The sequence below is a fragment of the Streptopelia decaocto genome, assembly GCF_964273445.1.
Source record: "Streptopelia decaocto genome assembly, chromosome: Z".
Taxonomy (NCBI): domain Eukaryota; kingdom Metazoa; phylum Chordata; class Aves; order Columbiformes; family Columbidae; genus Streptopelia; species Streptopelia decaocto.
The window spans coordinates 46579508-46592060 of record NC_138657.1 but is presented as its reverse complement, the minus strand read 5'-3'; the positions used below and the strand labels follow the sequence as shown (position 1 = coordinate 46592060).

At 38.1% G+C, this 12553-nt stretch overlaps 1 protein-coding gene across 2 annotated transcripts in view; it reads left to right on the top strand.

Annotated features, from left to right (window-relative positions):
• Window positions 1-12553, top strand: part of MCC (MCC regulator of WNT signaling pathway) — a 213987-nt gene that overhangs the window by 124048 nt on the left and 77386 nt on the right. The gene's annotated exons all lie outside the window — the stretch shown is intronic.

Here is a 12553-nt window from a genome sequence, read left to right as displayed (position 1 = left end):
AAACCATTTTTCAGAATATAAATAAAAACAAAGTAATGCAACAACTCTTCGGGGGAATTGTAAAGTATCATGTTACACAAATGGTGAAGCCATGGAATATGGAAAAATTAACTTTCATTTTCATTCTACCAAATTCTGTGAGTAATATGCCACATGCTATACACATGAGAGAATACTACATGAGTGAGGAACATGCTCTATGAAGAATTAACATAGAATAGCTTTAGCTTTAATATCATCAAATGTTTGGGCCTCTGTAATGTGCAGGGGTGAAAAATAAGCCATATGTTAAATGGATTAATGCAGTGTTGATCCTTTTCTGTCAGGACAATTAGCATGAGTAAAATATTTGCCCTACTTTAAACAGGTAAGGCGGTACTGAATTGTGTTCCTCTTAAGATTAATGTTCCTATATGGTCAGCAGAGAGCACAAGATTTATTTGCTCAACCTTATGCAGATTTATAGCTGTGCCAGTTGCTGCTGGAAAGCTCTTTATGAGCCATGTTCACAGTGAGTCTTTTTGTGTGTATGTTAGTGAAAGTGGTTGTAAGAAGTATGCAGACATTCTGAAGTGTTAGGTGGGCTGTGTGACACATACAATGCCTTTAAATTATACATTTTCTCTGGTCATGACCCCTGATTTTCTCTTATATATATGCATATGCAGGCATGCATTTGTTTTATATAAACATAAAAAATGTATATTATTAAATGCTTTAAAAGTAACTTCCTGCGCTGTCCTGACTTCCTTAGAGAATTAGTAATGTTTTTTCTGTTATTATTTGATGATTTAAAGCAAAGAAAATTACACTCAAGTAGAGAACGTCAACCTCATGGGATGTGCACTTTCCATGGAACCGTGCTCTGGACTCATAAATATCTATGTAACTCCTGTTTATTTAATAGGATTGCACAGTTGAAATACGGGGTTGAATTTGGCATTCAGAATCCAAGATAGGAGCAAACGTGCCCTGGGCTTGGTACAGACAGGCATGTAATGGTGGAAATGCTATGTAAATGAGTCTCAAAATGTTAGAACAATTTTTAGTTTTTAGTTTTGTTTGACAGAAGCTTTCAACTTTGCTAATTATAAGCATCTATAATTTCATTAAATGCAATTAAATTTTGAGTGTGTATATACCAGTGAAGAGTAATTGTCCAGTAGGCATTTTAAAACACTTGAATCTTAACTTTTATTCTTTTTCAGAGAAGTTTCAGGGAAAAGGTCATATAAAATAAGTAGTCTTAACCAAAATACATAACAGTCTGGTTAGAAAATGGATTTTCCATTTGCAGAAGTTTCTGACGTTTAAGAAAATTGTTATGCACTTTTACCTGACAAACAAGGGATTTTTTTTCTAAATGTCAGTTGAAAAAGAAGATAGAGGCATCCTCATTTGAAGAAGAATTAAAGCTCATCCATCAAGTCTCTGCATCTGAACTTATGACACAAAAGAACAAAAATGAGCTCATTGTGGGAGGAGAGGTTATGAGAAACAGATTTAATCTTTTGCTAGGATTTACCAGATGCCTTTTCTCAGCCATGAGTTGTGCAGACAGAGTTGTGAACTGGGCTGAAATTCTAACCATTTCATTTGTGAATGACAGTTTGATTAGCTTCACATTTGTAATTACTGGCTATGTGTACCTTCGAATTACTTTTGATGCTATCTTTACAAATTGCTATCATGGGTTGGCTCCAGTGTCCTAGTATGGTTTTGCATGCTGCAGGCACTCGATTCTCTGCAAAGTTTGCAGCTACTTGTTTTTATATTTGGAGAAGCCTGCTAAAGAAATGGCTGAAAAAGTGTGAAGCCCCTTGAACAAAATGCTATGCCTGACACTAAAGACAAAGATGTGATATTGGATTATTAGTCCTGTGCATAACAAGAGAAAATATTTCTCCTATAGGGAATAATATATCTAGGTGTTACTGAAATACTAAAAAACCTATCTACATAAATCCCTATTCAGTGAAGAGCTTGAAGTGTGCCAGCTGTGCAGACTTGTTTGTGCCGGTACAATTGATAATAAACATTTATTAATGTTTATTTTGACCTTGTCAGTTGTTTGTGCACTGGAGGTTCCATTGCTAAAATGTAAGCCGTGCATTGACTGAAACAGAAAAATACGTTAGTGCAATTGAATGTCTTTCAAAAAGTCGGGTTCCCCAGTGGTATATCTCTGCGCTGACTGTTTCCTTCTAAACATAGCTGACATCACAAAGGAGTTTTGAGGCGTCATGAAGAAATCATGTATAAGGTTTTCTGATGGTTAGCAGTAGATAAAAACATGCATGTAACTGGTGTCGATTGGAGGAGAACAAGGTTGTGGAGGGCATTTTCAGTTTCCCTGTCCTCCGACTCACTGCTTTGGCCTTGCAATAAAAAACAACTAGTGGTTTTCACTGCTGAATTTTTTAATGTTTTTGCAGAAAGAGGAAGAGGTTTTAAGTGAAATTCTTCAATGAGAGATTTATTCTAAACGAGTTATACCACAGAGAGCAAACACTTACTTGGATAGAACTATGGACTGTTTTCAGAAGGAAGGAAGTTTTGTTAGGTTAGAACGTAGAAATTGTGCATAAGATTTTTCTTTATTTAACTTGCTTTCATTGACAACTGGGGCTACTTGTCTAAATATAAAACCAAAACTAGTTACTGATATACTGAAACCCAGCTAAGCAGATGCTTTTTTTTTCTATTCCAAACAAGCTTCTCTAACAGTGTTGTAGTAACTCTTTTTTAAGCTTTTCTTTGTTACATACTCATTTTTAATGCTGATTCATCACAGAGCCTTATCAGGGCTGTATTTTGCAGCAGGTTATTGGAATTATATTTTCAGTAACATCTAGTGCAGTGGGAAAGCTCCATGGGAAGTAATGTGAAGTCTCCCGCAGTTCACCATCCGTTTGCAAAGCTTTCAGTAAAATCAGTCAGCTTTTCCCTGGCGTATTGACCAGGTAATAAGAAAGAGAGGGCAATAGAAGATGCAGGAGTGAGGAGTCTGGAAATGCCAAAATGCACTGGATTTTGCTCAGCAGTGAATACTCAAAGACAACTGTTACAAAGGTTTATGGTATGTAGCTAGATGGAGACTGTGGAAGCTTCCTGCAGGAACTGAAGTTATAGTAGCGCAGGTTTTTTTGCCTAGGGATTTGTATTAAGTTTGAAGAAATTAATTCCCCTTAGGAACATTATGCATCTGATTTTGAACTGGTTGGCTGGTAAAGGTTGCTAGGCGAAAAACTGGGGTCTGCCTAAAATGGGAAGTCTGACCTTGGGGACAGTGGCTTGTGCTGAGAGCTTCCCTGCAATAGTGAGGCGCTAACCTGGGAGCACGGCGTGGGCAGCCTGACGTTTGCAGCCAGGAGTGTAACGTTGGGCAATAAACCAAATACATCCTGAGTGCCCTTTGTAGTAGGTTATCCTTCTAAAAACATTTGAAAAACCACTACTTTCTTCTAAGCTGGGAGGTCACTGGAGACCTCAACTCATTCTCTGTCTCCTCTCCGCTCACCCTGAAGAATGTGGAACTGGTGGGTGGAATTACAGGTGCAGGGGTTTGGGGAGGAGTGTCCATCAGAAGCCCTGTGAAGAGGGGATGGCTGGTGACCTAAAGAAGCAGGGAGATAAATATGAAGGTCTCAGAGATGCAGCTGGCTTTGAAATTATGAAATCATTAAGAACTGAACTGAGTATATTTTATTAAGCAAGCACATGCTTATGCAGGGAATTTTCCTGCAACAACTGGAGGCTCTAAAGTTGTTTAGCTGCTTTGAAACGTTTTTTTAGAGCTGTAGTTTTGGAAGCTCCATAATGGAGGTTCTGATTAAGCACTTCAGGGCATGAGCTGACTAAGAAAAGTGGGGGAGATATTTTCTTTCTATGAATTTCAAACAATTGGACCAGTACATTATAGGGGGCTTAGCTGATGGGTTTGGTGGGTTTTTTTCCTTCCCTTTTTTTTCCCTCTAAAGCATCAATTTTTTTTTTTTTTTTTTTTTTTTTTTTTTTTTTTTTTTTTTATGGCAGAAGCAGAGAGCTGGATTTGGTGGATCACTGATTTGACCTGGCAATACAAATTTTGTTTCTCAAAATTTATGGTGACAGCAGATCATATGGGTCATGCTGGAGACAAATATCCTTGTATCACTCTAAGTACAGCTTTGTTGCTTTGTCTTATCTTTGGAAATCAGAAATAATTTTCTGGTCAAGAAGTTTTGAAAAGAATGCAAGAACTGTGGGATGCTTTGTAAAATTATTAGTAAATTAGCATAATAAATAGTATCTAATTCTTGAGTGGCTCTTGAATGGCAATCTTTGTTATGAAGATCTGGATTGTTTTCAGTCAAAGACTGAAGCTGAAGGAACAAGCTAAAATGATATAAAAAATGGTGGGGCTGTTGGAAAACAAGTCAATGCAGTTGAGCTTACACGCTGTCTGTGACGTTTGTTGTATTCAGGCCTAGAATGTGGGTCACCTTAATGCTAAATGCAGAGGATTGTTTGAGGTTCATTCTTGGGATTAGTTTTCCACTCCCTTCTTTCCTGAGGGGAGAATGGTGTGCCCATCACCTCGCAAACTGGAAAGGACCAGAGAAGAGGGCTTTGTTTTAATGAGATGTACAAGGGATAAGGACCTGCACTGAACCTCACTGTTTTTCTCCCTTCTCAGTTTATTTTCTCCAGTTGTGTTGGGCAGAAGGGGAGGCAGAAAAAAATAGGTCTGTTTCCTCTTCCCATCAATTTGCCATACTTAAATTGAGAGTAATTGTAAGGAGGGGAGGAATGCTAAGTAAGTTCACTGACATGGGATCAAATCCTGTGTAGTATGGACACCTCAAGCCCTCCATAGCTCATAATGGTGTATTAATACCAGTTTTTCATTTTCACTTAAAGACTGAAGTTGCAGACAATGTGTTGAGATTTAATTGAGATGAAGACAGTGTTTTGTCCTAAGCATGATCTCCCCACCATGTCGTTTCCATGCCCTGCATTACTGTTACTTTACTCCCTCACTGGGAGTGTGTGTGGCAACAGGTTCCTCCTTCGAAGGGCAAAAGCAAGGCCAGGCCTTTGTATGTGGTGCAAAACCCAGGCAAGGGGCTTTTGGTGTGTGTGGACATGGGCTGCCCTGCAGTGGGACAATTAAGGTTCTTAAGAATGCCCCAAGAGTAAACTTTGCAAAGCATATTTGTCTTGTGTAATCTCCAGATTCAGATGTTTGTCTCTTCTGGTTACTTTTAGGTCTTGTTTTTAGGCTTTTCTTCTCATGTCACTCAAAATTTTCTGTTCAGTGATGGTATAAACATTTGTTGTGATAGAAGCACAGGCATTAGTTTAGCCCTCAGGCACACTCGGAAGTACAAATTAGCACCATGGTCCCTTCATCAAGGGTGAATTGTCAAATTAATTTTTCAAGTGAAGATACTTTCCTTTATTACTTTTTTTTTTTTTAAATCTAAAACTGATCCTACTCACTGGAATAGCATTAGATTACCTGCTTTGTGACATTATTTTGAACAATCTTTTATTTTCTTTATCAAACACTTTTTACTGTTATTAAGGTGTGTGTTTTTGTTTATTTGTTTTAAGAAAACATTTGAAATAGTCACAAGTGCCTGCAAATGTTAATTTCCAGTTTAAAAAAAAAATCTCAATTGAAGTTGCTTATAAATAATGCAAACAGACTGAGCACATCTTCTGCAGATTTTGCAAATTAAAGCAAAGTATGTCTTACAAACATTTGGTCTTGTTTTTCTAAAATTTGGATAGCTCCATCCTGGCTTGTGTTGGCACATTATTTTAGTATTGCACACACATATGAAGTAACTGTCTAATGTCCAACGTGACAGTACTTGCTTCAGCAGCGTAGTCACAAAATGTCCATTTTGTATGTCACTCTAAAAATTCGTAGGCTTTTTATTAGCACGTAACAGTTGTTTCAAACATATAGTTTCAGGATATGTTTGTAGGCACATCCAGCAATTCAGTGGTAGTGCTTTTTTAGTCATTTTGACATTGCCTTAGGTAATTTTTTAAAGAGCTGTTGACTGGGGTATTTCAGGGCTGTGCTCTTGAGATCATACAGCTGAAATTGTCTAGGGAATATCGAGCTGTCCTGTCACTGCTTCTGGAGGATGGTTTTTCTTTTAAGTTTTTCCACTCCCATCTTGTCAATACGTTCACAGAATTGGGCTTCAATTACATTTATTTCATCTCTTGGACCATAAAAATGTGCCTTTCATGGAGTATGGCCAGGGAAAGGTGGCAAGAAAATTGTGTAGGACTGAGAAGAAAAGTGTTTGAGAGTAGCTACATATTTATATTAATATAAGAATCACTTTAAGCAGGTGTGTTATTTGCAAGTACTGCTGATCTGTGCTCCTGATAAAATGTAATCTTGACAACACCTTTTAGGTTCTATTTACAGCAAATGCCTGTAACACAAATTTCATATCCTTAACTCCTCTCTTAGAAAGTTTTGCAAGCTTTGCTTAGGTTTTCCTTTGTTTTAAATATTTTTTAAGATGCTTCCTGGTTGTGTGGCCTGTGCTATAATTTCTTCCATATTTTTGTTCTGTGTAAGTTTTTCCTCTTGCACCTTTATTACATATCTTAAGTATATCTGCCATGTGTTAGCATGACAGGTTCTCATTCACCTCAGCAGATTAGTGCCAGCCTTGTCTCAGCTTTTCCTAGGCTAACCCTGATATTATTGTATACAGCCATTAACTAAAGTCAGCAATTCATGGAACAGTTACAGCCCTAAGATTCCTGAAGTAAAAATCCAGACATGATTTTATTGTTGTGTCTTAAAATGTGGTTTTCGTTATGAACTTCCATTACTAACCTTTCTATTTCTTTGACAGTAATTGTAGTTTTTAGTCATATTTCCTTCTTTCCTTTGATGAAGAAGGGTGTCAGAAAATACCATGCATAGGCATTTGTTGTTGTTTTAACCTTTCTGCAGTTTTAGCTGAGATTTTGCCGGTGTTTTCCACGCTATCCTCTACACCTCCCATCTCTCAACTTACAAGGCAGCTTGGGTTTTCAAATCCAGTGCTGTGTCCAGTGTAATTTGATAACAAAAAACTGGGGAGGTTTTTCAGAAATGAAGCAGTGTTCTAAATATTTTATCAGTTGGGGTTTTTTTTGTGCATACTGCCTGTCATTAAAATAAGTAGTAGCAATACACAGAAAGTGTCTGTGTTGTGGGCTGCTTGCATTAAACCACACAGAAGGCAAATGGGAAACAGAAGAGAAGACAGGGTGTTGTAGCCTAATAATCTCTGTGTTCTTTTAGGTATTCCACACGTAGAGGGTGTCATGTTTAACATCAGATTTACTTACGCTGGTTTAGCAGAGTGATACAAAACATACTGAAACACAATACAAATCTGAGTTACATGTAGCACAATATAGCAGTTGCAGTGCACAGTTCCATCATGATACTGATGTGATTCTCATTACCAGTCTCTAAAACGCTCGCTGTCACAATGCTGGGCATCCCAGTTTCACTAGCAAGGCATCCATGGGTTGAAGCCAGCTCAAGCCAATTGCTCTCCTTTAAATTTGTTTGCTAGTTTCTGTGTTTTGGTGAGCCACATACGTGTCTCCCCCTTATTGGCCCGGATAACTCTGGGAGACATTCACACTCTTTTAATGAATATAGGGAGAAACCTTTCCACCACAGGCTGATACGCTCAGCTGTTGATAGTTGTTTATTGAAAGCAAAGACCACCCTCAGGTCCCCTTGGTGTCCCCTTGTTGTTTAAGTCACCTTCTTTGCAAAACCGTGGTCAGTCCAAGGCTGCGTTACTCCCTGAACTTCACAGGCACATTGCTGTGGCCCATCTCCTCTGAGCCTTCTTACCAGGTAGGGATTTGTTGGTCAGTCACAGAGGACACACACAGAACAAACGAATTGGTCTTTTGGTGTTTGGCTGCTTTGTATTATGACTCCCTTATTTTGTCAGAGGTTACATTTCTGAATATCTATTCCCATCCGATGTGCAGCAGTACTGTAGCTGAGGAAGGCAGGAAATGAGGAAAAATGCAAGATTAGTTCTTTAATTTCACTAAGAGGGATGTGCTTAGGTGATTTCTTTGTTGAAAATAACAAACATACGCAGTGAGTACAGCTGGTTTTAGCAGTATGGTTTAATTAGTCTGGTTCCAGGCTGAGAGAGAGAAAAATGTGGATCAAACTTAGTGATAAGGATCACAGTTCACAATGACAGGGGAAAATGCTAAATATAAAAGTATCTGCCTATGGATAAGAGAGCTGATATATATAAAGTAAGTTTTAAAAACACAGCCAAAACAAAATGTCTAGGTGGTATCAAAATGAAATATTTAGGAGATTTTTTTTAACCTGATTTGTAACTCAACTTGGGGCAAAATATAATTTTGGAATCTTGAAATTTTCTGAAGGATAGCAGTTTCGGTTTTATACCAGCTTTTAGTACAACTTCCACCCTGTTTTGTATTTCAACTTGGGGTTGATTTAAAGCAGACTTTTAGAAAGGAGACACGCAATTTAAGTTTAAAGACTCCCATTGATACTGCTTTGCAGTGCTTTCACCTTAACCTGTAACTTTTTCAGCACCCTCCCTCGTTGCCCTTTTCATCTTTCTCCTGTTTTGTTTATGGCATCAGAACACTTCCAGCAATACCTACTACAGGCTTGTCAGTAGTCACTTGCTCCCTTGGCACTTAGCTCATATTACTATCCCATCCGCTTTTGTATTCTTTTCCCCACAAAATTATTGAGAAACCTGGCTACCAGGAAATGTTGTTTACAATTGTACCTGCACAGAATATGTCACAAAACCCAGCACCAAAAGCAGAGTTTAAAGCATTGAGCAAAATACGCATCGTTAATTCATGTCTACAGTTTTGTAGGAGATGTTTGTAGAAACAAGTATGTAGTGGGGAAGAGACTGCAGTCATAAAAGAAGCTGAAAGAGAGCTCAGGAACTTACTTTTCCTAAGGCTGTACTTTTTTTTTTTTTTTGTTTAGTTATTGTATCTTTCAACACTTAGCTGTGCAGTATTTTGCATTTTAAAGATGGCATGCTATGCACAGTTTGTATTTTGTTATTATAAATATAATAATAAATAATGTATATTTTATATTTAATAAATAGAAAGGATAGTATTGGTTATAAATGTTGTGTATAGATGTTTCAATTCGTGAAAATTGTAGCTTCTATTTTAACATAACTGATGCATTTTTTTAGAGAAGCAAGCTGGTTGGCTTGTCTGATCCCTTTCAATGATAGCTCTCTTGTGTTGTCCTCACCTGTCCTGTTGGACAGCTTGGGTGCATCAGCATCCCATAGTGGGTTTTTTCCTATATGAATTCAATAACAGTTGTGTTGGATCAGTATAAAGTTTATGAGCAATGCAGGCTTTGTCAATGAACTGTTTTCTCTATATGAACTAGTTGCTGTTAAAGGTTCAGACCAATGTGTTATACAAACAGAAATCTTTGTGGTGTCTGTGTTAATTTTTACAAATTACTGAGTTTTTTATCTGTTTCATAATAATGTGTCATTTAGAGGCAACCCAGTTTGAACTATAAATGTCTGTTATGAACGTTAGTGACAGTAAGTCTGCTTTGTCTGTCACTGCTGAGGGGAGAAAAAAGCAGCATGCCATATGGCTGCCTCCATACTCCTCTCTGATTCTCAGTTGTCAAATCCCGTAGTGATTCAATGCTGCAGAGTTACGGTCGTGACTGACACTGCATTTGAATTATAAATGTGATCTTTCCCCCCCCGAACGACTTGAATGACTGTAGCTCATTGCTCAGATGTTTCCCTGTTTGTGTTACAGCAAGACCCAAAGATCCGTGTTCCAGTTCCCACCCTGCTGTGCTCTCTACAAGCACACTGTGATGTCTGGACTGTGGGAACGCTCACACCTTAAGGGAAGATGCAGCAATACTTTGAAACATCTTTTGTAAGGAACTGGGAAGGAGACTTTGGTTCTGCCAAGAATCCAGAGCCACACTAGCTAGCTGTCTTAGCCTTGTGTGTTGCAGTAGTAGCTGGAGGCACCACTTGCACATGAGTTACTGCTGTGCAGTGGATATGTATGTGAACCCTAAGCAGCCCCTCAGTGTGTGATAGCTCCCTCTTGGCTAGTCTGCCCTTTCAGTAACTTGGTTTGGTTTGGTTTGTTTTTTTTAGCATTTAGAAACTGGGCTGGTTCGATTTATGACAGGAAAGGATAATTTTGGAGAGTAAAAGATGCCACAAACTTTCCTTGTAATTAACAAAGAAATCCTTTGGTTAATTGGTGAAGAGAAGACCCTATGTTGAACAAGGAGACTGATGTAACGTTTTGGATACCCTTGTGTGGCAGGAGCTGCCTGGCTGGGCAGCTGTGATGCTATAAAACTAGGCAGGATTAGTGCAGTTTCTTACCCGGTTTGGGGTGGGGAACATGAAGAAGAGCCGAGCTGACTGCCGTGTGATGACAAATGACAGATGACAAATACAAATCCATAGGAAGTCTGCCTCGTTAGTTCCACTACTCAGAGAACAGTTGGTTTTCATTCAGATTTTTAAATTAACGGTGTCCTTTTATGTTACAGCACCATGTTAATGATCTGGTATTTAATTAAAACTGCAGCTGGTGATCATTTAATTATAGTGTGCGAAAGGGAATGATACTTACTTGACTATGTAGCATTGTTTTGTTCAGTTTAGAGAATTGTAGCCATTTTTTCCTGTATTATTTGAAAGCTATGATGAAGGATGCAAGATCTGATGAGTAAATTGGTGAGCTTCATTGCAACACTTCCCCTCTTTTAAGAGAATGAGGTGAAACAGTGCTTTATAAATTCACCAGCTTTCCTGAAAATTGGAAGTCAGTTATGAACAGGTTGGTACAATTAGGCTGGTTCTTATTTCTCCACACTGTAAAACCAGTGCGTAGTTTCCTGTGGTAGGAAGGAAGGCCTTCTGCTGAAGGCCAGGAATACTTAAAGATACTCAGCGTGTTCCTGGGTTTGTGAAGAGATTTCAGCACACATACTTGAAAGAAACTGTGTAGCATATGCCTGTAGCGGCCTGAATTGCTGTTTTTTTTCACTTGAAAAATGAGGCTGCCTCAAGAATCTTAAACCTACTGAAACATGAAATTGTGTATGTGTATATTTGTATGGAAATGGATAGCTGCAGATGTGTAAGATGGTTTTGTAGCTGATGTAATAAAAATGCTTCTAATTGAAGTCACAAATGAGGATGTACAGAGCTTCTAACAGAGCTAGTTACGCTGCACTTAAAATTGCAGAATTCACATCTAAAAATCGTTACTAAGTAATGTTTTCTGTCTTGAGGCCAGAGGTGGCCTTTTCTGTAACAATGGGAATCCCGTATTATGTGAAGGAGCTGTTGCCAAATGATTTACTCTTAAATCTACTTTCATACGTCAGTACGTGAAAACACCTATGGTTTTGCTGTCTCCCAGTATTGTAAAGGTAAAACTGATATCAAACTAGGACTAATTAGCAGATTGTCTGGAAATGGAACAAGAAAAATAACTTTAAAGAGACCCACCCAATAAAATGTCAGCATGAGGGACTGAAACTGGCTGGAGGACTAGAAACAGGATTTGTGTTTCAGTCTGGATCTTGGCAGCAGAGCGGTGTTTGCTGTATTACTTGGTCCGCTGTGAAATTTCACTTTTGTTTTCTCACCCAGTGTAGCTTGGCGTTGTTTCTTTACTACTGCAAAGGAAGATTTCAGTAGTAGTGGCTGGTTTTCCTGATGGACTTTTCAGTTGTAGTTCTCCATACTGAGTGCTGAAATCCAGCTGATGCCTTCAGCATAGTGATGAATGGAATATATATGGACAGGAAGAGAGTATGAATGCGTTGCAAGTATAGGATTCTTTTAAGAATTGTTCTTGATTTTTAAGTTGTGTAGCTAATTTGGATGATGTTAGTTATCCTAGCCTGCTCTGTGTTTCCACATGCTATCAGTTAAACGTAGAACATATCTTCCATCAAAAGAATCTACTGCAGAAAGAAAAACAGTTCAGGTTCTTAATGTGTGGCTTTAGTAGATTAGAATCATTGAAACTCACTGACGTGAGACTGAGGAGAACAACTACAGAGCAGAAGCTCAAAGTGGAGTAAGCTTTGGTTGCAAAATAAAACTGCATCCTGTGGATGGAATTATTCCTTTCACCAAACTGATAACCTCTATATATCTGAAGGCATCAAAACACAATACACCTTGTTTTGTAACACAAATCTGAGTCAACATTTAATGTAAGGTTTTATAACACAAGTCTCAAACTACTTCCTATTGAACTAACATTAGAACTTTTCTACACATTTCCAGCTGAATTATACTTCATTGTATTTATCCTTATAATGGGTTTTCTGATGAAGGAATATGTGTGCTATCTGGAGAGGAGAATTCTAAAAAGTATTCAGTAAAATGTAAATGTAAATGTAAAAAGTATTCAGTAGCATGTGGATTTCTTTTAGACTTTTGTTACACTGAAGTTCTATTAACTACGACAGAAA